The sequence below is a fragment of the Ursus maritimus genome, unplaced genomic scaffold (genome assembly GCF_017311325.1).
Source record: "Ursus maritimus isolate PB19 unplaced genomic scaffold, ASM1731132v1 scaffold_35, whole genome shotgun sequence".
NCBI lineage: Eukaryota > Metazoa > Chordata > Mammalia > Carnivora > Ursidae > Ursus > Ursus maritimus.
The window spans coordinates 20,123,753-20,150,893 of NW_024426119.1; the positions used below are offsets into that span (position 1 = coordinate 20,123,753).

Here is a 27,141-nt window from a genome sequence, read left to right on the forward strand (position 1 = left end):
ATTTTGGTGGGTGTTCCATCAGCTTGAGAACATGTATAATGCTGTTATTGGAGTAAATATTCTATAAATATCAATTAGATGCAGTTGATTGATGGTGCTGTTTAGTTCAATTATATCCTTATTGATTTTCCGCCTATTCGATCTATCAATAACTGAAAAAGGGATGTTGACGTTTCCAATCATAATTATGGGTATCTATATTTCCTTGCAATTGTATCAGTTTTGCTTTATATATTTTGATGTTCTAAGAAGCAAACATGTTAAGTATTATTATGTCTTCTTAGAGAATTGAATGATTTATTATTACATAATGTCCTCTTTATTTCTGGTAATCTTCCTTGTTCTTAAGTCTGGATTGTCTGAAATTAACAATAATTACCCCATCTTTTTTTTGAAATCAGTGTTACCATGGTATGTCCTTTCATGTTGTTTATTTTTAACCTATCTGTGTCTCTTTAATTGAAGTGAGTTTCTTGTGGAGAACATAGTTGGGCCTTGTGCTTTTATCCACCATAACAATCTCTGTCTTTTAATTGGTGTCTTAAGAACATTCACCTTTAAAGTGACTATTGATATAGGTAAATTAATATATGCCATGTTTTTAACTGTTTTCTATATTTTACATTTGTTCTTTGCTCCTTTTTTAAATCTTCTTTTTCTTCCTTCTCTGTTTTTAATTGAGCATTTCACATGATTTCATTTTTCTGTTAGCAAATAAATTACACTACTTTTCCTCTTTTTTTGTGGTTCCCTTACAGTGTACAATATTTACAGCTCATCTAAGTTTACTTTTCCAATAACACGATGCCACTTCCCAGCTTGCGCAGGCACCTTGTAAGAGTATTCCTGAGTCCTCCCTCCCATGCCTTGTAACACTGCTGTTATTTATTTATCTATTTGCCATAATCATCTAATGTTACAATTATTATATTGAACAACTGGTAGATCAATTAAGAATAAGAAAAATTTTTTTATTACTTTACTGTCATTTACACCTTCTCCCTTGCACTGGCTCTTCGTATAGATCTGAGTTTCTGACCTGTATCATTTTCCTTTCCCCTGAAGGACTTCTTTAACTGTTCTTGCTAGGCAGGTGTATTGTTGATAAATGTCCTCAGCTTTTAGTTATCTAGTAAAGTTCTTATTTCTTTCACTTTTGAAGGAAAAGTTTGTTGAATATAGTATTTTAAGTTGGTGTTTTTTATTCATTCAACATGTTAAATATTTGATTCCAATCTCTTTTTGCTTGTATGGTTTCTGGTTGATGCCACTGTAATTCTTATCATTATTTATTTAGTGGTGAGGTGTTTTGTTTTCCTCTGACTTCTTTCAAAATTTTCTCATCTTTGATTTTATGCCACTTGATATGATGTGTGTGTGTGTGTGTGTGTATCCTGCTTAGTGTTCTCTAAGTTTTCTGGATCTGTAGTGGTTTGTTTTCTGTCATTAATTTCAAAAAACCCTCAGCCATTACCTCAAATATTTCTTCTACTCTTTTATCTCTTCTTTTAGTATTCCAATTATGCATATGTTATATCACTTGTAATTTTCCCATAGGTCTTGGATATTTTGTTTTTTCTTATTCTTTTTTTCTTTGCATTTCAATTTGGGAAATTTTACTGATTTATCTTCAAGCTCACTGTTTCTTTCCTTGGCTATGTCCAGTCTGATGAGCCCATGAAGGGTATTCTGCCTTTCTCTCAGTGTTTTTGATTTCTAACATTCCCTTTCAATTTTTACTTAGAGTTTCTATTTCTCTACTTACATTACTTTTCTTTCATGCTATCTTCTGCTTCCACTGGATCACTTCATATATTAATCAATGAACCTAGTTATTTTAAATTCCCTATCTGATATTTCTAAAATCTGCACTATAGCAGAGCCTGGTTCTGATGCTTGCTTTGTTTCTTTAGACTGTTCTTTTTCTGGCCTCTTAGAATACCTTGCAATTTCTTGGTGAAACCAGGTCATGATATACTGAGAAATGGGAATTGAAATAAACAGGCCTATAGTGTGGGGTTTTATGTTGATCTAGCAAGAGGTTGGACTGTGCTGAAAGTTCATTATAGCTATAGGTGACAAAGGCTTAGTGTCTTCTAAGTTCCCCTTTTCTCTTTTTTTGGGGAGGGGCGATGGTGGTTATTTAAATGCATTTTCTTAAATTGAGTCTATCTTCCAGCTTTCTTATTTGTAATCCACCGTTACTATACTGATGCCCTGTTGATGTTATGGTAGGGTATGGAAAAGCGGAGTGTTCTATAATCTTCTGATTATATCTCAGGCTTTTAGTCCTTCTAAAAGGTCTTTTTAGAATATATGTCCCTGGGCCGTGACCTTCATAAATGTTTCTTAGTCTTTTTTTTTTCTCCTTTTAGGTGAGACAAGAAAGCTAGAGGGACTAATGTTGGCTTATTGCCTTGCCTCTCGGTCAAATGAGGGTCTGATAAAGTATTTTCACTTAAATTAAGAAGGACAGCCGTTTGTCATGGAGTCTACTCTGGCAGTATTTCAAATGGTTACTTTTCCCATGGGCATAAATCAAAATCATTAATTTTCCCTCTTCCTACCCAAAAATTCCCCCCCCTCAGATCTATACCTAGAAAACCTGGTAGATTTCTGGAAGTAAAACCCCCAAAAGTTTGGGGACACCCTAAGGCTAGGATGATGGTAGTTTCTCACTCTTGACTTTGTCCACAATAAGCCTCTAGGAATTCATCAAAATTACCACTTAAGTGTTTTTACCTTTTTAAGGCTCCAGTGGCTTCTGCTCAATGCAAGCTGATCCTGGCTAAGATTCTCTGTATTCACCTGTCTCTCCAGATTGGGAGAGTGGCAGTTGCCCTGTAACCTCAGTTCTCTAATGGGTCTTTTTTCAGCATTTTGGTCTTGTTGTAAGAACGAAAGTGATGATTTCCCAGCTCTCTGCTTGTCAGAACTGAAACCCAAAGTCTCTCTTACATTTTAATCTGTAAATTTTCCCTCACAGTTTTTTTTTTATTTTAATCTGTAAATTTTCCCTCACAGTTTTTCTTCCCTCATAATTTATTTGTTGAAGAAAGTAGATTTCCACCTTCTGAATTTTGCAGATTGTCTCCCTCTGGGGACTTTACATACATTCTTCTGGCTCTTATATTTTCTGGGAAGCTAAAGGCTTGATCAGATTCATCCCACATTTATGGCATAACTATTTTATAGGAGTGGCGTGTAGTTCCATTAGAAGACATATAAAACCTAGGTCTTTCGTGTTTTGTGACATTAAGTGTGGGCAGTGGGTTTGCAGTTATCAGCCTGCTCCACCACTACAAAGCTCCCCCAAAGCAATTCACCAAATAGTTTTAATAGCCACTGATGATCATGGCCTAAATCCATTATTTCATTAGGAGTTCAATGGTCATATTCTACTTCTGCCAATGCTTCCACATTTATTCACTGAAATTCTTTCAGAAAGTCTTTCCCTAATTAACTATTTGGCACCTTTAAATACTATTTGTACAAGAAATGTGATATAAATGCTTGATTGTTTCACTTCATTTACCAGTTTCAGAATGTGTTGCATATTCAAAGGTGACCAATGCGAGTTTTTGTGTGCAAGTATCATTAAGAACTAATGGATTTTACTATATTTGATGTGTCTCAATCCATTATCATTATTCTTTTTGTTGCTAATATTATCCCATCTTTGGCAAGTGCAACCCTCTACAAATTGGCTCTGGTGTCCATTAGACATGAACCCACTTGTGTTTAATAACCCCCTTGTCCTTCAATATGACAAGATATTCCAGACATACTTTATGCTTTCCCTGGCCCAGAACTGGGATCAGCCATTTTCCCAAAGATCCCTCTACACTCTGCAAGCTCTACACTCTTAATATAAACCTCAGTTTGAAATATCAGTGATGATGGACTGAAATTTGCTAATATTTGATACCATTCTGCTAAACTATATATAGGATGTTTATCAGGATAATAAATGTCATTACTGAAGATATTTCTGTAAAACAAAGGTTATGTCTCAGTCAATAACCTACTTGCTTCAAGTAACATTCCATATAAAACAATTTCAGTGCACCAAAATAATATCTATCTCTGAAAACTAACTTGGTATTTTCCCTTTCTGGCGGCCATTTATTTAAATACCATTATTTATACTTCTGCAACATCAGCTCCCCAGGCTTAGTTCAGCTTTCATCCTCCATAACTGCACCCTTCTTCCCCCAATCCATTTAGATCTTCTTCCCATTTCAGTTCCACCCAAATACCTAACAACCATCCTAGACGTAATGGTCAATGAATGCGTGGAATTCTCAAACTCAGATGACTTCTAGTTAGTATTTTTTTTAGCCCACTCATATTTTGTTACTGTCCCATTAAGGAGGATGCGTAGCCCACTCTAAGTGTGTACACAGGAATAATCTGTTCCTCCCCATGGCTCAACAATTCTACTCGCGCAGTGCTTGAGCAGTTCTTTTCAAACTTTATTCTGCACGGGCATCCCCTGTGGTCTTGTTAAGATGCAATTCTGATTCAGTAGGTCTGAGGTAGGGGCCAAGAGTCTGCATTTCAAACACGCTCTGAAGCTCTCATATGCTACTGGTCCTAGACCACGCTTTGAGAAGCAAGGCTCTACCATGCTAGAGTTAAATGTTTCCTTGTAGAGAAATTCCAAACACACACCTTTCTCCTTAACTTTACTCTTTGTTCATCTCTACTCTTACCATTGGTGATCTTCCCCCTTACTATGCGTAAAACAGACTGACAACATCAGGTGTGAACTTGGATAATTGATACACTGCTGCCTTTTTGACAATGAGAAATCTGTTGCATCATGTGGTAGTTTTAAAACATGCTACAAATTATTTGGCATTTCTTCTCTTCACAAAGGTAAGTCTAATTCCCCTCTACCTGAGCATGGATCAGCTTTAGACACTTGATTCTAAAGAACTGCAGAGAAAGTGATGCTGAGTGACTTTCAAGGCTAGGTCATAAATGGAATACAGCTTCTGCTTGCCTCTTTTTGGACTATGTACCTTTGGAAGTACCATGAAGTTGACATGCTAGAGAGACCACAGAGAGATGAAGACACCTGAGAAGCCTCAGCTATTCCAGCCCATCTATTGGAGTCTTCCCAGGCCAGGCACCAGATATGTGAATGAGCAAGTCTTCAGATGATTCAAACCCTAGCCACTGACTACAACTGTGTGAGAGACCAAGAGCCAGAAAGTCCCTGCTGAACTACAAGCAACTTACAGAACCATAAGAGATAATCATAAATAATTGTTAATGTTATAAGTCACTGGTGTGAGATGGCTTGTTATGCAGCAAGAGATAACTGGAAACATACCACTTTTCCCGTTTTCTTCAACTGCCAAAAACTTCAGAGCCAAATCTGATACTCAATCATTCCAACTATATTAGACCTCATGATAATCATATTTGCTTCTTCCTCCTTTCTGAGTTCTCAGGGTTTTTTTTTTTTTCCTGCTTGTTAACTTTATTATTCCTGTGTCCTTTTTTATAAGCTGCCTCAAAATCAAATTCTTTTAGAAAACAGAGGAGGTATAAATAAACAATGATTTTCTGCTTCTCACCCGTTTGCCTCTGTGTTCTTGTGTCTCAACTTATTTTCTTTCATTCCTTTATGTTGTGTCAGAAAAAAAACAAACGTCCCATTTCTTTTCCCTTCTCCAGTATCTTTAATCTCTTGCCACCTGTCTTCTTGCCATCTGATTTTAAGTGAGTACAAAGATCTTCTATCTTGAGAAAATCTTTATTCTTTCACTCCTACCATGTTTATTACTTTTTTTCATAGTCAATCTTCTGAAGAATGTTTTACTTCTATTTTATTGAGGCTCAAACTGAAATTTTCGCTTGTATATCAGCATGAGAAATTCGACAACTTCTACAAAGTAAACATGTGAGTAAGGTTAAGGCTTTAATTTAATGTAGAAAAAAGTCAAAAAAGTGTTACTATTGTTACACATAAAAAGCATTGCTTGGTCAAATTCAAAACACCTCTATAATTAGTGTATTTATATACAGTGGACACTCTTTGCCTACCTATCCTTTAGCAATTTGTGAAAACATATTTTTTAAAAACATTGTTAATTACATCTGCAACATTCATTCGATAGAAGTGATGCTATATATCTTCCACCATATTGTCTAGTGTGTTATCTTTGCAAAACAAAAGCCTGATAATGACAGGAAAAATGCCATTTTTCATTAGTATTTAATTGTGTTGTGTATATGATAATGTGATCCTCCCTCTTTGACACTGTCCTTGTGCACTCTGAACTACCATCTCCTCATTCTTTACTATGACAACATCTGTCCCCAGCAATGATGAGCACTAATTAGGAGTATTGGCTGGGAACAGGGGTTTGGCACTGAGAGTAGGACAGGATCTGTACCAAACTCACTCCAGGACCAGAAACACATTTTACAACATCGATGGGAGTGGCGGGGATGATTTCAACAAGAATGTCAACAAGAATACACTGCACCTAATGAGTGTATCCTATGAAGCTCTGACTTTTAGAAGCTAAGGATTTATTGAAAATTCTATTTTTATAATTACCAATTCTCTTCTTAAAACCATTCAATGGTTACTTATTTCCCTCAAAATACAACCCAAACTGCTGGGCCTGGCTTATCTGTCTCATCAAGTCTCATCTTTGCCTCTTTATCCCTTCCATTCCATTTCTCGACTGACAGACAAGCTTATCTGTGTTTCTGCCAAAGTAAGCTATTTGCTTTCTACAGCTCCAACACATTTCCCTGTTTAACCCAAGCTTTTCAGATACTATTCTTTGTCTAGATTTCCATCTCCTATTCTCCTTACCCCAACCTCCTGCTTACTACCACTTGTTTGATTATCACCTGCTACCCCCTCAATTCTCAACTGGGACATCAACCCTCCAGAAGGCCTATCTGACTCCCAACATTGGAATTAAGTGCCCTTTCTGAACATTCATATAGCATCCCATAATGTCACTATAACAGCTATATTGGACTCACTTTCTCAGATGTCTGAGGCGGAATCATACTTTCCTTTCCTTTCCTCTCCTCTCCTTTTTTCTTTTTCTTTTCTTTTTTCTTTTCTTTTCTTTTCACAGTGTCTCTCCCGCACCCACAGAACCTTACACATCTAGGACATGCTACACTTGCAATGAATGCCATATGTTGAATGAGAACTGCACGTTCATTCCCTTCAATGCTTAAAAATAGCATATTATATATACATTTGAAGATAGGTTTGATTTCCTCGGGTGGTCAAAAGTTATTTGGCCTAAGTAGAGAAAAAAAGCAAATGGTCAAGTTTAATAAAAGCATTTTTGAGGGGCTAAACAACATAACTCACCTCCCCCTCTCCAAAAATACGTTTTAAAAAGTTACTGCTACAGGATGAGACTGATTTTCTTACGTAGTTTTTGAAATGTCACTGAAAATCATCCCAAAGGATTTAGAATGTGAGGAATACATCTGAGGAGAATGAGAATATTACACCTTAAATAAATTCTTTTGAATGAGACAATTTTCCTTGGGCTGTATAAGGAGCAGTCATGTACAAAAGTTGGTCTAGTGAGAAAGCTCCTGGAATGCAGTTCCAGGCTGTCTCTAGCTACGCCACTAGCTGGGCATATGGCCTTACGGCAACTATTCCACCATGTGTTTCTTTACCCTTGGCAAAGAAATGAACTAACAGTGTTGCTTATACACTGTGCTAAGCAGTGTGCTGTGGGCATTCTGGGCCCCTGGCACTAAGTGCCAGAAGCAACCCCAGGCATTGGGAGTCACAACCAAAAATGCCCCCAAGAGGCAGTACTGTCCCCAGCAGAGAACTACTGCCACTTTATGACTTTTCCAGGTCCTTTGCTATGCTATCATCCTACAAAACAAGCACAGGCTTCTTAACTTCACTAGTCTTTTACAGTCATTACTTTTATTTGTTTCCAGGAGAGATCTTAGGAGGTTCAGCCAATTGGATTCCTTTTCTCAATGTGAATCTTTCTCATTATTTGGCCCTGTTAGGGTATCTGAAATTTCATCAATACATTCTTAATCTGGGTTAAAAAAAATGACATTTAGGACTCTTGCACATACACTAGATCCCTGAGAGACACAAATTGTCTTAAGTGAGGTTTAGCCGTTATCTGGAAATGAGCGGAGAAGAAAGGACTAATCAATAATGAATATAGCCTAAATTGGGAAGATCGTGATAAGGTTTTGAGAATTAAAATATTTCCCTCTAAGGAAGAGAGATAAAGGTAGTAAGCACAGTGAACAATTAGTGCACTAGCTAAAAATACCTTAATCCCCTGCTAAGGATACAAAAAACTTCAATATCTCTGGCCTTTCCTATGACACATGATGGGGAATTAATAATAAAAATATGTAGAGAGAGCAACTACTAGGGGAGAAAGAAAAAAGAAGCACTAGAATCAAGAAGTTTACCGGGGAGAAATTCTTCCTAGGTGTTCACGATCTCTGACATAGCACTAAGGTCTTATGGATTGTTCGCTGCTTTTTCTCCCCCAGAACCTAAAATATAATAGATGTTCACTACATATTTATTGAGTGAATATTAAGAGTGTAAACATTTCCTGATTGTTGCATTTGAATGCACAATGACATGGGATAGCCCATCAGCTCCACTGTCTCATCAGCACAGGTTAATTTGATAAGCTGGGTCACAATGCACTTTCAGATGAAATGAGATTTAGGAGAAGGAAAATTAGGAATAAGTATGCTCTCAGGGAGGTAACAAGTTGAAATGAGAGCCAGAACAAATAAGCTGGCTGAAAGCTCCCAAAGGGTCAGGCTCCCCAACTTTTTCCACCTGACAAGTTTGTCAGCAGCCAGACCTGTTAGTAAACCATTTTGGGCAGTGTCACTTTGTGGTAACCAAGGAGATCTGAGATGCTCATTAATGTTATCTTGAGAGTTCTAAATCGACAACAGCAATGCATTCTAACAGAAGAGAAAGCCTATAAATCAATGGACCAAGCATAAACTTTAGAGTTAGGCAGATGAGGTATTAAATCCCACAGGAGGAGTATACATCACCATGTTTCCTTCCCCCATTTTAAATCCATCCCTCCTCCCCCCACTTCAGAGCAGATGCATTCCATTGGAAGGAGCTAATCAGATACATTAGGTAAACACTCCAGGATATAGAACACTTAGTTCGTCTTTGTACTTAGTTTTTACCTTGATGAAAAATATATAATATTTACAATCATCTCAAAAAAAATAGAACTCCACTCATGTCTTATATATCTTACTGTACTTGGAATCAAGTATGTATATGCAAGTACAATCATGACTTATTATCACATCTTTAACGGAGTTGCTCTCCCTTTGGGATACTAATTTGTGATGGAGCAGGCCGTACTATAACCCCGGGAACATGTGATCATTCTATCTCATCATCAACTGAAGGTACACCCTACTGCAAAATTACAGTTGTATGGCCTTGAGCGAGTTATTTAACTTCTAGAAGTCTCCTTATTTTAAAAGGGGAGGGGGGAGTTACAATAGCATACAGAGCTTAGTAGGTGTTAAGTCCTACTCTGAACACTTTATATTATATTACCTAATCTTCATAACCTTCCTGGGATGTAAGCACTATTATCCTCGTCATTTAATAGAAGAGGAAACCTGGGGCCCAGAGGGATTAAATCCATTGCCCAAGGTTACATGGCTTTTAAGTGGGGTAACTTGGTAGTTAGATTCAACTCCAGACTATCTTGTTCTGGGGTCCAAGTTCTTAGTCACTGTGTTACAGCTGTTTCTTTTGCTTACCTCCAAAATGTTCCACACAGCAATCTTTACAACCAGATCTTACTGTTACTATGCTTTAAAATCTTACAATGGCTCCATCCTGCTGTTGGGATAGGAACTAAAGGCTATGAATGATACCGGCATGCTTCTCCAGCCTCACTTACACTATGCAGTTTACCTGTTAACACTCCCTAGGATACCTTCTCAGACTTTTTTCATATTTATGATATATGGAATATATCACACATCATGATATGTATCACATACGTGATGTCATATATGACACATGATATCTATTTCATATATATGAAAAATTTTAAGATTATATATAACCTATGTTTCATATTATATATTATATAATCTTTTAATAAAAATGGAATCATACCAAACCCATCATTATGTGACCTGCTTTTTTTTACTCAGAAATATACCGTGAGGGACGCCTGGGTGCCTTAGTCATTTGAGTGGCTGACTCTTGGTTTCAGCTCGGGTCATGATCTCGGGGTCCTGGGATTGAGCCCTGAATCAGGCTCTGTGCTCAGCAGGGATTCTGCCTGAGGATTCTCTCCCTCTCTCCCTCTGCTCCTCCCCTGGCTCATACTTTCTCTTTCTCTCTCTCTTGATCTCAAATAAATAATCTTTAAGGAAAAGAAAATGTATCATGAACAGCTTTTCAAGCCAATAATATAATTTTGCAACATCATTTTTGCTACACCATAATTTAATTCATCTCAAGTCAGACAATCATAAACAAATTTTTATTATGATAAAAAATGCCGCATTGAGATGTTTATGGCTAAAGATTAGTACAATTCTTAGTCTCTCAGGAAATTTTTAACAATTAAGTTGGTGGTTCAAAGAGCATATGCATTTTTGAAGCATTTTGTGCATATTGCTAACTGCCCTCCAAAAACATCTTATCAATGTTTACTAACACTACAAGTATAAGAGCACAGACCTTCCTAGTATCATATATTTTAATTTGGTCAATTTGATAAGCAAAACAAACACCCAGCCAGAATACTATTCCAATTTGCATTTCTTTAAATATTAATGGAATTGAGCATGTTTTCATATATCTACTGGATATCTGTGCTCTGGGTAAAACGGCTATTTATTCACTTTGCTCATTTTTAAATTGGGGTATTTGTTTTACTTGTTTATAAGACCTTATTTGTTTATTCATCAGATATTCATTTAGCAACTATACAATTTTCTGAACACTGCTATGTGTGGGGATACAATTCAGTTTATAATCAACCAACTTTTACAATCTCCTTGAGGTCAATCCAGCTTTGGCCCCTAATCCAGTGTCAAGATCAACACCACACACTTTAGATTTTTCATTCAGTAGCATTTTTAGCTACTGCTATGCTCTAAATCTTTTTTTGCTTTCCAAATTCATATGTTGAAACCTAATGCCCAAATCGATGGTCTTTGGGAGGTGACTAGGTCATAAGGGTGCAGCTCACGAATGGAATTTGTACTCATAAAGGAGACCCTAAAGAAATTCCTGACACTTTCACCATGTGAATTACAGCTAAAAGGCAGGGTTTATGGGCCAGGAAGTGGGCCCTCACGTGGCACTGAATCTGCCAACACCATGCTCTTGGATCTCCCAGCCTCCAGAACTGTAAGAAATAAATGTCTGTTGTTTATAAGCCACACAGTCTATGGTATTTCTTATAGGGGCCCAAGTAGACTAAGAGAGGTACCTAATTCCAATTCAGTTGTTGATTGCTGCTTTAAATATCAATCATTTTATTATGGCCCTGAATTTGGGGTTGACTGGGCTCAGCAGGTTAATTCTACTGCTTTTGCTTGGGATCCCTCAGAAAGATGCCATCAGATGTTGTCTCAAGCTGGAGTCTTTTAGAGCCTGGAATTGGCCCTCTCTTCCTCTCACTGTAGCATGAGATCTCAGAGCCTCTCCTTTCCACATGGCTTCTCCAGGTGATCTCTTCATGTATCTCTCCAGCAAAGTAATTCTACTTCTTCCATAGAAGATCAGTGCTCTACAAACCACACAAGTGGAAGGTTCTTAAGGCTTCGTGGCCTTCTTAAGGCTTAGGTCCAAACTGACACACTGGCACTTCGGCCACCCTCTATTGTTAAGAAATCACAAAGTTGGGGCACATTCAAGAGGGTGGGAGATATGCCCTCTCTCCCTGGAGGAGCGACAGAGTGTGCTGCCATATTCAGTCCACCATAGATATAACGGTTTTAACATGACTTGAAAGTATGTTTCTAAGTTTGTCACTTGCCTTTTATGTTTGCTTATAATGGGTCTGATGCATAATTGATTTTAAATTTTATACCCAGTAAAATTTATCAGTATTTGTCATCAGTATGATTTCAGCTTCTAGTCCATAGAATGCTTTTCTCAAATGAAAAACAAATACAAATATTATCTTGGTTTCTGTGGGGTGTGGAAGTAAATAGGTAGATGGAATACAAATGAACTTTCATTTTCTTGACAGTATTTCTGTATTTTTTTAAAGACAATAAATGTGTATGATTTTTTTTTTAAGATTTTATTTATTTATTTGACAGAGAGAGAGATAGCCAGCGAGAGAGGGAACACAAGCAGGGGGAGTGGGAGAGGAAGAAGCAGGCTCCCAGCACAGGAGCCCGATGTGGGGCTCAATACCAGAACGCCGGGATCACGCCCTGAGCCGAAGGCAGACGCCTAATGACTGAGCTACCCAGGTACCCCTAAATGTGTATGATTTTTATGTTTCCATCCTAAAAACAGAACACAAAGAAGTTGAAGGAGTATAAAGAGAAGATGAAAAAGTAGAAGAGGTGGAAGAGAAAGAAATATGACAAAGAAAAGCCACACCAAAGTTTTAAAATATTTACTACTATCTAGCTCAGAAAATTCTGCGGTTTCATTTTTTAACTTCTAAATTTTTAGTTCATTGAGAATTCATTTTGTAAGATGTGAGTTAGAATCCAACTTTAATATTTCTATGAGTGGTTAACTACTAATGTAAGTTTAGTTATTCATTTTATTATTCAATAGATTTTATTAAGCACCTACTATGTGCTAAGCACTCTGGTGGTAACTGAATGTGTTGTTAGTGAAAGAAACTGATTGAATCACTACCATCATAGATCTAATAATAACCCAAGGAGGAGAAACAAGTAAATAAGGAAATTGCTGTATAATCACAGTTTTAGCATGTGCCATTAAGGGGGAAAAATGGGGACAAAGAGGTAAATAGTACAGTGAAGGAGAAACTTAGAACCAAACAGAGCATCACGGATGGAAGTAGAGAAGACTGAAGAACGAGAGAGAGCGAAAGGATGGATCAACAGATAAGAGTGGGCAAATGGGAAGTGATCTGGATTATTTCTGAGGATGGAAAGTTAAGAACTGAGGGAAGCTTATATCATCCACAGACTGAGCTGGATTCAATTAAAGGGAACAAGATATGAAAGATAATCTAAAGGAAACAACTGCTTATGATGACAACTAGGATTCACTTCAAAATGACATTATGCAGAATTTCCAAATGCAATGCAACATCAAAAGTAAATGACTTCTAAGTCATGTCCTCTCTCTGTTATTTGTACATCTCCTTACATCATATCAGTTAAAATATACATGTGATATATCATTTACAAATATCTTCTCCTGTTCAGTAAGTTGCCTTTGTGTTTTGTTGATGGTTTCCTTTATGTGCAAAAGCTTTTTATTCTGATGTAGCACCAACAGTTTATCTTTGCTTTTGTTTCTCTTGCCTTAGGAAATATCTAGAAAAATATTGCTATAGCTGATGTCAAAAAAACTACTACTTGTGTTCTCTTCTACAATTTTAATGCTTTTAGGTCTCACATTCAGGTCTTTAATCCATTTTGAGTTTATTTGTATGTACGGTGTTAGTAAAGGATGAGATCCTGCTATTTGTGACAACATGGATGGACCCAAGGGGTATTATGCTAAGTGAAATAAATCAGACTGAGAAAGACAAATATTATGTGATTTCACTCATATGTGGAATCTAAAAAACAAAACAAATGAATAAACAAAGAAAAAGCAGCATCAGTTCTGACAGTTGCCAGAGGGAAAAGGGTGGGAGGATGGGCAAAATGGGTTAAGGGGAGTGGGAGATACAGGCTTCCAGCTATGGAATGAAAAAGCATGGGAAGAAAAGGCACAACACAGGGAATATAGTCAATGATATTGTAATAGCATTGTATGATGACAGGTGGTAGCTACACTTGTGATGAGCATAGTATATATAATATATAGAGTTGTGGGATCACTGTGTTATACACCTGAAACTAATGTAACATTGTGTGCCAACTATACCGATGTAAAATAATTAAAGATGAACAAAAAAAAATAAAAGTATTACATAACAAAATTGAACATTAAAAATATATATGAATGAAAGTTTGTTAAAGAAGCACTATCCAAACCTACACATCATCTTGACCCAACCACTTTGGAAAACAGTGTGGAGGTCCCTGAAAAAGTTAAAAATAGAGCTACCCTATGATCCAGCCATTGCACTACTGGGTATTTACCCCAAAGATACAGATGTAGTGAAGAGAAGGGCCATATGCACCCCAATGTTCATAGCAGCATTGTCCAAAATAGCTAAATCGTGGAAGGAGCTGAGATGCCCTTCAACAGATGACTGGATTAAGAAGATGTGGTCCGTATATACAATGGAATATTACTCAGCCATCAGAATGATTACCCAACATTTGCAGCAACAGGGACGGGACTGGAGGAGATTATGCTAAGTGAAATAAGTCAAGCAGAGAAAGACAATCATCATATGGTTTCACTCATTTATGGAACATAAGAAATAGCAGGGAGATCAGTAGAAGAAGGAAGGGAAGAATGAAGGGGGTAAACAGAAGAATGAACCACGAGAGACTATGGACTCTGGGAAACAAACTGAGGGCTTCAGAGGGGAGGGGAGTGGGAGATTGGGATAGGCCAGTGATGGGTATTAAGGAGGGCACATATTGCATGGTGCACTGGGTGTTATACACAAATAATGAATCATGAAACACTACATCAAAAACTAAGGATGTACTGTATGGTGACTAACATAACATAATAAAAAATTATTAAAAAAAAAAAAGAAGCACTATCCAAGCATAAGGTATTGTTATTATAAATTGGAGTTCAGTTCTAGCTTACGAATTTTCTCAGAATAATATATAAAGTACTAGGATACTAACTATAGATTTGTCTATTCCTTGACCCTTTCTGGGATGTTAACATAATGAAGTTCTGTGAATTAAACTTCCCTTCATGTCAGAGTGTGCTAAAATCTATGGGACAGTTTTTCTTCTGGAAACTTCCATCTGCTGATGATTAAGTACACAATGTTACAATCATTTATATAGACAGCTGAGGAGAATATACAAGAAAACTGCAAAATCCAAACTACATCTGGGTCATTCATTTTATAACACTGTCTCAGGTAATGATTCTGCTTTTGCATGAAGCATTTAGAGCATGGAAAATAACCAGGTTTGGTCACTGCTATAATAAGATTCAAATTGCTTCAATATCTATCTTTTTTAACACCAAGAATTCTATCATAAAAATATATTTACTTGTCTTTTCTCATTTTGCTTTCAATGTAGGCACTTCTAAAACAGGAAGAAGAAATATATTTGACCTTGAAATCAAGTGTTAGAAAAATAACCTGTCTAAATATTACCTTTTCATCTAAAATATTATATTAAAGGTTGCTCAATGGCACTACTATAATCAAGAATCTGCCATCATTTTTTTCTTTTTAAGTTTCTAGTTTCATAGGTTTGTAACTTCTTTAAAAGTCATCCAAGGATCTTCAATCACATTTCCAGTTCAGAAAAGCATACACACACACACACACACACACACACACATTTCCCCCACCCCCACAGACAATAGGCTATCTATTCAGTTTTCTTTTTTTAACACATTTTTCCCCAAACATTAAGTGCTTGATATGAGGAATGAATAAAAAGTTATTAGCATGATCTAAATCTTTGCAGCGATGATGTGAGGTGGTAGAAAGACCACTGAACTAACGTTGATATGTGAGCCCAGCTCTGACCTAACAAACGCACAACCTTGAGTGAACCCCTTAACTTTTTAAAGTTTCCATTCTCCCAGTTAAAATGTCATATTGGGCTTGATAATGTTTAAAATTCTGTAATTCTTAGAGTTTTAGCTGAATAGCATAAAAATTGTAAGTTCCAGACTTCTCTTCCCAATGTTTCCATCTCTACAAATTTTTGCCATTGCTGGTGTTACCACGGTTCTCAGAACATGTCTGGGTTTAGGGGATTCTAATCTAGTAAAAGAATGCATGTGAAATGTCAACAGTAAATGCTAAATTCTTATTATCCACTGACGGGTCTAGTTGTAAATGACAGAAACACACTCTCGATATTTCAGCAGAAAATTAATTTATTAAAGTATATTGTGGACACTGCTGAGTACAGCAGCTAACAGTTTAGAACTGCAGTGTGGAGATGTGAAGGCCATCGCTGTTGGGCACAGGCAGCAGAACTCTCACCCCTGCTGAATATCAAGGAGTAGGGCTGTTACATCATACAGTAAGTGTTTAACTTTGTAAGGCACTGATAAACCATCTTCCAAAGCTCTGCACTGTTGGACAATCCCACCACTGACACAGGAGAATTTCAGAGGAGAATTTCACACTCTCTGTACCTTCACCAGCATTTAGCAATGTCAATTTCCTTTTTTTAAGGTTTATTATTTTGATAGGGTTTTAGTGATATCCCATTGTGGCTTAATTTTCATTTCTTTGATAACATTGCTGTCAAGCATACGTTTTCATGTATTCATTTTCCATCTGTAATTTTTTTTTTTCTTTTGGTAATGTGGCCAGATTTTTTGGCATTTTTTTTTTTATTTAGTTGTTAGTTTACTTACTACTGTTTGGAGAGTTCATTTTATATTCCAGATACGAGTCCTCCATCAGATATATAATTTGAAAATAATTGTTCCCAATCTGTGACTTTTCTTTATTTTCTCTTAATAGTGTTCATTATAGACCAGAAGCGCTTATTTTGATCATCTCCAATTTTTCCATCTTTTTTTTTCTTTTATGGATCATGCTTTTGGTGTCATATCTAGAAACCTTTGCTAATCCAAGATTACAAAGATTCCTCCCCTGTGTTTTCTTCAAGATTTATAGTTTTGTGTTTTAAGTTTAGATAGGATTTCTGACTTAATTTTTGTATAAAGTACAAGGTATGGATTGAATTTCACTCACTTACCTACTTATCTATTCACCCATTCACTCATTCATTCATTTATTCATTTAACATATGGATGACAATAGTTCCAGGACCATTTGATGAAAATACTATCCTTTCTCCATTTAATTGCCTTGTACCTTAAAAAAAAACCACTTGACTGTGTATGTGCAGTTCTGCTTCTGTACCCTCTACTTCATTTCACTGTCCTCTTTCCTTTCACCACTATCACTACAGTATAGTGTGTTACTGTAGTTGGATAATAAGTTTTGAAATCAGAGAATCTGAGTCTTCCAAATTTGTTCTTCTTTTTCAAAATTGTTGAATCGTAGTTCCTTTGTCTTTTTATATAATTTGTAGAATCAGTTTGCCAATTTGTATGGAAATATTCATGCAAATTTGATTGGGATTACATCAATACTGTAGTTTGGGAGAAATTTTAAAATATTGAGTCTTTCTCTAGATGTATGTATATATGGCTATATCAGAGTTTGTATAGTCAATATTTGAAGGACATCTGAATTTCTACTTATGAATAAAACTGCAAGAAATATTTGCATACAGGATTTTATTTTTATTTTCCTGGGCACACAGGAGGCTTTTCCATCTAAGATGTATGACCTTTATTTCTGTTAGATTTTCTTCTGTTATTTCTTGGATCTATCAAACTCGTTCTATGTTTTTCACTGTTCTTTCTTCTCAGAATGATTGCTAATGTGTTGGAATTCCTGGATTAACTTCGAGGTTTTTTTTTTTTCTTTCCCACTGTCAATCTCTTTATCTGTTTCATTTACTTTCAGAAAGACTGACTTAACTTTGTTTTCCAACCTTTCTATTAAAATTTATACATTTTAGGACTTCTGGGGAAGATGATAAACTAGGAAGATCCTAAGCCCACCTAGTCCCATGGATACAACTAGGTAACACCCACATCAGTGCAAATAACCCATTAAAAAACCTGAAAGCAGGCAGAACAGACTCTCTACAACAAAATGTAGAGAGGAGGCCACATCAAAGAGGGTAGGAAGGACAGAGGTGTGCTTTCAGGAACTAAATGGAGCTGTGGGACTATCCACAGGAGGTAGGGAGACACTGCAGACACAAAGAAAGGAGAGAGACACTCACAGCAAACACCCTAGGCATGGGGAACCTGCACGGGGAAGATGAAGCCCCATAGCATTTGGCTTTGAAACCAGAGGGGCCTAATTTTGCAAGGTCTTACAATCAGCAAGGCTTAACAACTGTAACTTTAAAAACCAGTTGGCTTGGCTGTCCAGAGGCTAGCGAGTGATAGGAATCTGAGTCTTTGCTCTTAAAGAGACGGCACGATAAATAGCCTTATGGAGATACACACAGAAGCAATAGTTTGACAAACACCTGGGATGTATAGAAAGATTTGTTTACTAATCTCAGAGTATGTTTTGGAGGGGCAAGGATCTTTAGGATACTTCTCTAGGAACAAAGGAGCTGGTCAATTCCATACCCTCCCCCACCTCCCACACTAGAGATAGGGACAAGCTCAATACCAATACCATCCACTGAAATTGGTAGCAGCATGCCCCGCCCCTCCAATATAGCAAGCCTCAGTCAGGGAGACTGTAGGTCCCCTAATGCAGCAGAGCAACATGGACCTTGCAGGTATCCTGCAACAGGATCTTAATCCCCCCACTTTACTGTAAACTCACCCCCTCCGTCCCTGTAGCAGTTTTCTAAAGCAGCTCCAGATCTCCTCCCACAACAGACCTGCACAAACCTGCTAACACCACATGTCCCAAGCCCACACTCTCCAGTGGACCTGCCCCTTCCAATATGCCCTTGGCCAAAGCCCATCCAAAGTGGTGTCACAAGCCTGGCAGTGTGCAAGTAGCCCTGAAGGGGCCAGCACCACTCCAAAGTGACTCCTGCCCCGGGGGGGAGAGAGATAACCATATACACCAGTCCAACTGTGGCCCCAGTAGTGGTCTGGGGAAAGACACCTGGTCTGGCTATAGTCCCTGCCCACCAACAAAAGCTTCTTTTGTTGGGACAACATAGGGAGAGCACCCTATAATCCAGTACTACTGGATCCTTGATAAACTCCTGGTCTGACTCAACTCATGCCTAAAGTATCCTCAGACTGACCAACTAACAACACAAGCACCAAACCCTGATCATGACATATAGAGAGAGCTATTGCAGATAACTGGATTGAAGGCAAAAACAGGTCAGCCACAACAGCAGGGTGCACACATCACACATACAGGACACCCCTGCAGCACCAGGGTCTGGTGAACAGGGGCCACTGCACTGCAGGGCACTAGAAGATCTCTTCTTCATAAGGCCACCATTTTCAAGAGTAGGAGATATAGCTGACTTTTCTAATACATAGAAACAGACACAGAGAGTTAGACAGAATGAGGAGACAGAAGAATACGTCCAAAATCAAAGAACAGGACAAAATCACAGCAAGACAGCTAAATGAAATAGAGAAGTGTAATATGCCTGATACAGAATTTAAAGTAATGGTCATAAAGATACTCAATGGGCTGGAGAAAAGAGTGGAGCTTCAGTGAGACCCTCGAAAAGTGATAGAAAACATAAAAAAGAACCAATCAAAGATAAAGAACTCAAATTAAAAATCAGATCGTTACCACAATTTGTAAGGATGTTAACAGAACACACAAAGTAACAGGACGATCTTATTTTCTTTTTCTGATAGCTTAAGCCAGATAAATATAATTTATCTACACATGAGGTTAAGCTTTTTGAAACTTGAAAATATTAAAATGGCAGTTCTTATTATGATAGAGAACAAACTGAGGGTTGATGGAGGAAGGTGGGTGGGGGATGGGCTAAATGGGTGATGGGTATAAGGAGGGCACTTGCTATGGTGAGCATTGGGTGTTATATGTAAGTGATGAATCACTTAATTCTACTCCGGAAACCAGTATTGCACTATACGTTAACTAACTAGAATTTATAGTAAAAATTTGGAAGAAAAAAACCAAAACAAAGCACTAGACATGGAATATATAGTAGACTAGGAAGCAGAAGAACAGGTGACCTGGAGGACAAAGTAACGGAAAACCATCAAGCTACACGGGAGGAAAAAAAAAATTAAAAAAAAAAAAAATGAAAGTAGACCTAGAGAACTCAGTGACACCATTTGCATAAAAACATTTGCATTATAGTGTTCCCAGAAGGAGAAGAGAGAGAAAAAGTGGAAAAAAACTTATTTGAAGAAATAATAGCTGAAAACATCTTGAATCTGGGGAAGGAAACAGAAATCTAGATCCAGGAGGCACAGACAGCCCCCAACAAAATCAACCAAAGGAGGTCAACCAAGCCACACAGTAATTAAAATGGCAAAAAATAGTGATAAAGACCGAATTTAAAAAGCATCATGGGTGCCTGGGTGGCTCAGTCAGTTAAGTGTCTGCCTTGGGCTCAAGTCATGATCCCAGGGTCCTCGGATCGAGCCCCGCATCGGGCCCCCTGCTCAGTGGAGAGTCTGCTTCTCCCTCTCCCTCTGCCCTCCCCCCACTTGTGCTTTCTCTCTCTATTTCTCTCTCTCTCTCTCAAATAAATAAATAAAATCTTAAAAAAAAAGGCAACAAAAGAAAACACTATATGCTAACTATACTGGAATTAAAATTTTTTAAATACATACTTTTTAACATTGTTTTAATTTACATGAACTTTTTCATTCTCTATGTGTTTCTTTTTAATATGTAGTATCTTCGGGGGCTCCAGAGTGGCTCAGTCAGATGAGTGGCTGGCTCTTGATTTCAGCTCAGGTCACAATCTCCGGGCCCTGTGTGTGACTCTGCACGCAGCAGGGAGTCCGCCTAAGGATTCTCTCTCTTCCTCTCCCTCTGCCCCTCCCTCCACTCCTGTTCTCACTCTCTCTCCTAAAATAAATAAATCTTTAAAAATAATTAATTAAATAAATACAGTATCTCAGTCTTCCTTAATGGATTCAGTTCCTTCTCTCCCTGAGAATATTTTATTTGAAATTTTATTCTGTTTCCAGAATTGTCTCTGTTTCTTCCTTTTCCTTTTCCCAATTGGTACGTTGTAATCTCTTTCATGTTAGAGGCTTTCTATAAAACTCTGATGATCCTTTGTTTTTCATTAAAAAGTGAAAGATACTAAAATCTAAGCGGACACTCTGCATAAGGGTTGGATTTGTCAAGTAGTGACATTCATAGTCAGATGGGTACTCACTGATTCACTTGAGAAACCTGCACATGTCATTTTCTTGTAGGCTTTCTAGAATCATTCAATTTTACTTTGAGAAAATGTCTCTAGTGTCCTGCATGACGTTATATACCTGGCTGTCACCATTCTTACCCTTGATGCCATTAAAGCACTGGGATCCTGCTCAATAAGTGATTTTGTCCTAAGCTCCTTATTTTTCAGGACTCTTTTGCTAGTTGGGCAGAGTCTGGAGTTGTTTGTTTTCTTTTGTTTGCATGGGTTAGAGTTGTTCATACAGGTAAACGAGCTTAGTAAAAATGTTATCATGGATAGAAACAGAAACCTGGGAGATCATTAAAAGTGGGTGGGAATAGTTACCTCTTCCTGAGGGCTCGGATGAGACTGCAAAGAGGAATCATCACTAAATCTGGGTTTCAAAGTAAGAAGAGGCAAATTGATTCAAATGTGTGGGAGGCAGGGATGGACAGAGAAAAGTATTTGCAAGAAGTATCTGTACAGGGGCGCCTGGGTGGCGCAGCGGTTAAGCGTCTGCCTTCGGCTCAGGGCGTGATCCCGGCGTTCTGGGATCGAGCCCCACGTCAGGCTCCTCTGCTATAAGCCTGCTTCTTCCTCTCCCACTCCCCCTGCTTGTGTTCCCTCTCTCGCTGGCTGTCTCTATCTCTGTCGAATAAATAAATAAAATCTTGAAAAAAAAAAAAAGAAGTATCTGTACAATATCAAGGAAGTTTGGAAGGACATAGTCCATTTTGTAGCAATTAGGGGTTCAGTGCTAGAATGTTGTGTCAGGGTATAGAGCCAGCTTTTCATCTGGTTTAAAGAAGGTTTTTTTGTTTTTTGTTTTTTTTTTAGTATTTAAGCCCTTTATCTTTTATTTATTTTTTAAGAGTTTATTTATTTATTTGACAGAGAGAGAGAGATAAAGAGAGAGCACAAGCAGGGGGACCAGCAGAGGGAGAAGGAGAAGCAGGCTCCCCACTGAGCATGGAGCACGATATGGGGCTCAATCCCAGGACCCAAAGGCAGATGCTTAAGGACTGAGGCACCCAGGCGTCCTGCCCTTTAGCTTTTAAATGCTAAATTTTAATGTTTGTTTACTTAACTCAATCTGTACTAATCGATTTATTTCATTGATTATTTATACAACTTCTACTTGTATCTAATGACATATCATTTAACAACTTCGGTCCTCAACGTTCTCATCTATAAAATAGAGATAGTATCTGCCTGCACCAGTCAGGGTTTCTCGTTGTGTGTAAGAGAAAGCAATAACTGGTAATCCATGCAGAGAAGGATTTTGCAAAAGGATATTAGCTCTCTCTCAGAAAATGAAAAACTGAGGTTGACTACACAGTCATGACAAAATCAAAATCATACTGCAGCACTTTCCCATGGAGGCATCACTGCCACCGGCACCGGCCACAGACTTTGATACGTCTGCGGCTGGTCACTGGATGCTGCTGTGAGAAGCCCTGCACTGCTGCCACCTCCTACATCAGGATGTATCTCGTCTGGGCCAGTGAATCTGCCTGGCCCAGCCGACAGCATGTGCCCGTGCCGATGTATAATGGAGAACCAAACAGTCTGCGAAGGCACTGTTTCACAGCTTCTTCAGCAGAATATAGGCTCTGCCTCGTAAGGAGGGTGGGATTCTCCAAACACAGGAAACGGGAGCAAATACTGGATAGTTAAGAAGAAAGACAAATGTCTACATAGGTCAGGTTATTGAAAGGGTTTTGGAAAATGTATAAGACGTTATAATGAAGAAAAAAACCCCACAACTCTAAAAATGCCTGATCTAAAGATGCCAACTCTAAAAACGGCTTCAGCTCTTTGCAGAAGACCTTAGCCCCTAAACCACATGGACCTTTCTACAGAGTTGCTCGAATATCCTAACAACATGTTAGCTGGATTCTTCCAGAAAGAGTGGTCCAAGGGACAGTGAGAATAAGGTGAAAATTACGACGTCATTTTGTGATGTGCATTTGACACTTACTCTCCATCATTCCTACCACAGTCTATTTGTTAGAAGCCAGTCACTAAATACAGCCAAAACTCAAGGGGGATCCACCGAAGAGAGGAGTGTCATAGAAGTTTCGGACATGCGCTAAAGCCATCGCAAGGTATTTTTTATTATTTCACAGAATTAGCCAAACCAATTTCTTTACACTTTATGCTTTATATTCATATTTGTATTGTAATACACCAGAGAATCTCTTCTGATTTGAAATTAAATGACCACACACCCACCAGGGATATTCATTTTATCTAGCAAAAATGTTTCAGTGCTTAAAAAGGAGAGAGTGTTGCACTGGGCAGCATCTTATCACCAAAGAAACACATTTCAACTGTAAATGAAATATTTGTCCTTTCATCCAAACACCTGAATCCTACAGTATAACGATTAACAGACATCAGTGCCTGGCTTATGGATGTGGTGGGAGGAAAGGGAATTTTGTAATTCTCACTTTTCTGAGGGCACAAAAATCTTCTAGGGACACAAATTTAAATGTTTTTCGTAGTCAAACAGGTAATAAAAAGGTGAAGACTATCGGGAGTGGTGAGAATTAAGACATTCAAATTCAGTTAAAAACAGACAAAACAGCAACAATACCAGGCTAGCCAAAGAAAACATCTCAAGTCCTCAGTTTGGTTCTCAGCTGCCAGCTTGCTCTTCCTGCTGATTCTATAAGGTCTGACTTACTTTTTTTTTTTTCTTTTCTTTTTTTTTTTTTTTTGAAATTCTGCTTCTGCATTCATTAGTTTTGGAGCCAAAAAAGATCTTGGCCTATCTAATCCAACTTCTCCATTTTACAGATAGAAACCTGAGGTAGGGCACTTTTACTTTCCGGACCCATTTCTTCATAAACAATATTAAAAATTATATTTGATAAGATCAAATAAAAAATTAGACTGAGGTAAGGAGATTTCATCCAAAATGATGTTATAAGGGACAACCGCAATAGGGAGAATGCTTTAATCCTTAGACTGGCAAGCCTTTCAAAGCTAGGTGAAAAAAATGTCTTTTCTGTTCTAGGGAGGGATAAATAATGCTGGAAAGAATAGGAAGTGGGGAAGTGGGATGAGCCAGAGTGGCAAGATCTTCTAGTGGAAAAAAAGTTTTATCCAGAGGTCAGCGTATTTTCAGCTGTTAAGCAGGATTTTATGCTGGTTCAGGCTGAGCGTAGGTCAAAGTTTAGGGCCTGGGAGAAAAAGAGAAGCCTAACCAAAGCTTGATGGAGTCAAGGTAGTAGGTAGTTTGTCCAGAGTGGTTAGTGAACACAAATAGTTCAGCGAATCACTTACAATGCAAAGATGGGAATTTTGGAGAACCTGTGTCCAGCCTTGTCATAGACGAAAAAGGTAAGTCTTATCAGTAAGGTAAGTTTTAAAAGTCATTGCGAAAGGAAGAGTCTGCAGTAAACCATTTCCCATTTTCTGGAAAATAAAGAAGTGGGAAGGGTACTTTCAGTGTTGTCCAGGATCACAGGTTTTGGAAAGTTCAACACTGTCAATGACTATATTGGCATAAAGAACAATAAATTTATACTATATATTATTAAAACTTCCTTCAACTTTAAAGTTAATTTTTCTCCCCCCTTTTTTTCCATTGTCATAAGTCCTAAAAATATCAAAGGCCCTGATTTGAGACTTAGCATGGTTGAGGGCCTTTAAGACCACTGAGCTAGTTACAGGAGGGCTGATAAGAGGAACCACACCTGCACCTCTATGAAGACTGAAGGAGAAGGCTGTGTTCCAGAGATAAAATGAAGACTTGTGGATAGTGATAGGGATGGGGATATTAACTCTGAAGGAAAATCCTGTAGACTTAGAAGGTAAGGATAGGTGAGAGAAGTTTATTAAAGAACTGGGGTCCGAGGGCACCTTAACATTCAACTGTTACATGCACGTCATCAGCCCACAACATTTATTTATTTTAAACAATTTTAATTTAAAAATTAAAGTATAATTGCCATACTAGTATCTTATTAGTTTCAGGTGTATATCATAGTGATTTGGTATTTTTATACATTGCAAAATGATGCCTGCAAGTCTAATCACCAACTGCACCATACACGGTTGTTACAATATTATTGACTATATTCTCTATGCTGCACGTTACATCCCCAAAACTTATTTATTTTATAACCGCAAGTTTGTACCTTGTATTTATTTATTTGTTTTTTTAAGGAACTATTTTTTTTTAAAGATTTTATTTATTCATTTGACAGAGATAGAGACAGCCAGTGAGAGAGGGAACACAAGCAGGGGGAGTGGGAGAGGAAGAAGCAGGCTCATACCGGAGGAGCCTGATGTGGGGCTCGATCCCATAATGCCGGGATCACGCCCTAAGCTGAAGGCAGACGCTTAACCACTGTGCCACCCAGGCGCCCCAGTTTGTACCTTTTAATCCCCTTCATCTATTTCTCTCAACACCTAATCCCTCCCTGCCTTGGTAGTTTCCTGTATCTATGAGCCTGTTTGTTTGGTTTTGTTTGTTCATTTGTTTTTTAGATTCGACATATAAGTGAAAGCACACAGTATTTGTCTTTGACTTACTCTACTTATATTTACTATGCCACCTGTGCTGTCCCCACCTTTACTGAGCTTACAGTCAAGCAGGGGAGGCCAACCCAACAAACAAGCGCAGTAAGTTGTGACAAGTATGACAGCGGAAGTGAGGCGTCTTGGGAAGGACCAGCAGGAACACCTAACCCGCACGCGGGAGGTGACATTCCCGATGAACTAACAAGAGGAACTAACCAGGCACAGAGGATGCTGGAGGTGAGAGGACCGTCTAGTCACGGGGGCTTCACACGGGAACATCCACGATATGTGCAGTTTGGTGTCAGAGACCTGCAACCTGTGGTCTCAGGGAGGCCTGACCAAATAGTCTTAGTTCTTGGGAAACCAGGTATCAGAGACAAGGGAGTGTGGTTAAAATCTCTCCCCACCTGCTTCCAGGAGTCAGAATCCAGGGCTAAGATGCCCACAGGATTTCCTAATTAAAGTCAAATGACTGAGAAACCTCAGGAAAAACAAAAGGTCCCTCCCATTTTTCTAAACGAGCCAGTCAGCTGTGGTCCTTGGTCCACTCACAGCAGGTTAGAACGCCGGTTTCACGGTTCACTACTGGTTTTCGATGAACAAGTGGATTTTTCACCTATTCTCTGTACCTGGACTGTCACTCCCCGGGCTGGGATGGACTTCCTCTCACCCCTCCTCAAAGGTCGCGCGGCTCCCAGTCCCGGCCCGGGCAGGGGCCCAGGGTCCACGCCACGTGACCTACCTTGATTTTCCTCACTTCCACTGAGCTCCCTCCAGCCCTGGAAGGACAGGGCACGTCGGAGGCTGCGGGCGGGCCTGTTCTCGCCGCCGCCACCAGTGAGACGGGGAGGGGCGGCGGGACTGCGAGGCGGGAGCGCCGCGCCGAGGGGGCAGCTGCGGCCGGAGGGAGCCGGAGCCGGCGGGAGCGGGACCCGGGGCCCGGGCTGGGGGCGGGGCCGGGGCGGGGCCGGGGCGTCCCCTTGGGCCGCGCGGTAGTTCCGCGGCTCTGCTGCCTGGGCTGCCCTGACACCTGCGGCTTCGCCACCGGCGGCTCGGGTAGGTTGGGCGTCCCCTGGGCTCGGCTCAGGCTCCCCCGTGCTAGGCGGTGGGTCTCTGCTGCGGGCTTGTGCTGCAGCTAGGCTTCCCGCCCTAAGAATTCGCGCGACCTAGGCTTGGATCCTGAAGGGCTGGGAAGAAAGGTGAGCGCGCGTGGCAGTTGCTAAAACCTCTTCTTTTGCTCCAAGTTCTTGCACGTGGAAAATTCCCTGTTCAAACTTTTGTCCAGATGAGGCATCAGTAGTGACCGAAGCCATGCATCTGTTAAATTGGTCCTTTTGTGTGTGTGTGTGTGTGTGTGTGTGTGTGTGT

The 27,141-nt window shown here is 38.9% G+C and overlaps 1 long non-coding RNA gene across 1 annotated transcript in view; it reads right to left on the minus strand.

Annotated features, from left to right (window-relative positions):
- LOC103676763 overlaps positions 1-26,647 on the minus strand; it is a 62,139-nt gene extending 35,492 nt beyond the window's left edge. Inside the window, exon 1 of the long non-coding RNA XR_572202.2 lies at positions 26,516-26,647. This is a non-coding gene — a long non-coding RNA (uncharacterized LOC103676763). The remainder of the gene's footprint in view (positions 1-26,515) is intronic.
- Positions 26,648-27,141: the final 494 nt, after the last annotated feature.